Genomic DNA, 1,711 nt, shown 5'->3' on the forward strand with positions numbered 1-1,711 from the left:
CTTTAAGATTTTTCTTGCTCTGCTCTTCTTCCTATGACAAACTTAAGGCTTAGCTTTACCTACCAAGGGCCTCTGACAAAGTTCCATGACACCTGAAGAGCCAGCCCAGCTCCCTCAAAGGTCTTAGATCCAGAGCCTTGTCCCTGAACCCTAGTACTTGTATTTGGGTCCCCATTTGTTATGCTAGGGTCCTGAAGCCAACTGCCCACCTGATTTTTACCCCCTGCCCCACAAGACTTCTTGTTGTGCTCACCATACCTGCCAGGACATCCTTCTGACGTCCATTAACCTGTGTCCTGTACATTCACCTTCTACCTTCTTATGGAACGTCCTCAGATCCTTTGCTTTTTCTATATCTAGACCCCAGAACCAAGCCCTCCATCAGCCCCACCTCAGCCCCAGCACCAGCATCTGGTGAAGACCTGTTCTTCACTGACAATGTAAATATCTTTTCTTGACTATTAGGCAGAATTGTTTCTACACTTGCTTCTATAGCACTTCTATGAGCCTCTATTATAATATTTAACAAATTTCATTATAATATTTTACCCAGCGGGCTCCCCTGCTAGCCTGTAAACACTTGAGGTCAGGCACAGCATTCTACTCAATCTTACATTCTAAGTGCCTATGCATACTTCTGAAACTTCATAGATACTCAATAAATATGTATAATAGTAAAGTCGAGATGCAATGATACCTCAAAAATTTCTCTATTAAACAATATATTACTATCTCCAGTTACTCAGAACTGTGGGATACTTTCTTGATCCACAAAATTTTCTTGCACCACAAAATCCTCTCCTTTTACTAAGTACCACAGTATCCAGGAAAAAAGAACAAGGTCACTATCTCACTCCATCTACATCTGTCTTGACGATCCATAATGATGCCAACATTCTTCAAGCCACAAGAGTACAGAACTCAAGGCCGGTACTGCATTCTTCTAGACTTCTTCCATGTATGTCTTTGATCTTTGGCTCCAGAGCATTCAGCAATTTTAACAATTAATTCTGGAATAGTGGATATCATAGCAATAAGGATAAAATATTCAAGCTAAAATGTCAACAACCATAAAAAATTACAAGAATGTATGATATAAAAGTTAAGATCACAGGATTTACGGTCAGACTTGTGATTAAATCCTGGGTCTGCCTGTATAATGTTAGGCTAACTTCTGTAAGGTTCAGTTTTTTTCTATTAATATGGGGAATGACTTAAAGTGTCAAGCACAGTGTCAGGCACATAGAAAGTGCTTTGAGAAAAACTGTTTGCTTATCATTATTAGCTATTATAAGCTTTTAGGAGGAGCAATGTTTTTTGTTTTCTTTTTTTCTTGGTATTTATTAATTCAAAACTGTTTATTGAACATTTTATCATGTGTGAAATACTGAGCTAAGTACTGTAGGGAATATGAAGCTGTAAAGTGCACACTGCCTGCTGACCAAAGCTTGTAATCCAAAGGAGGGGTAAAATAAGGCCAAAAGCTACAAATAATGACAGCAAATAAGAGATGTGAGAGATTAGTGCACGAAGGGAGAGCACCCACATGCCTTAGAGAGGAGGAGTCGTGTGTGCTCAGTGCAGTGATGTGCATGTAAGGAGCATCCTATAAATGACTGTTTTTTGCCCCATACCAGGTATGTTCTCAACCAGAAAAAGTAGCCACTCTAAAAAAATGCCAATCTGAGTAATTTGAGAATTTTTTTCTGCT

Source organism: Galeopterus variegatus, unplaced genomic scaffold, assembly GCF_000696425.1.
Source record: "Galeopterus variegatus unplaced genomic scaffold, G_variegatus-3.0.2 Scaffold3102, whole genome shotgun sequence".
Taxonomy (NCBI): Eukaryota; Metazoa; Chordata; class Mammalia; order Dermoptera; family Cynocephalidae; genus Galeopterus; species Galeopterus variegatus.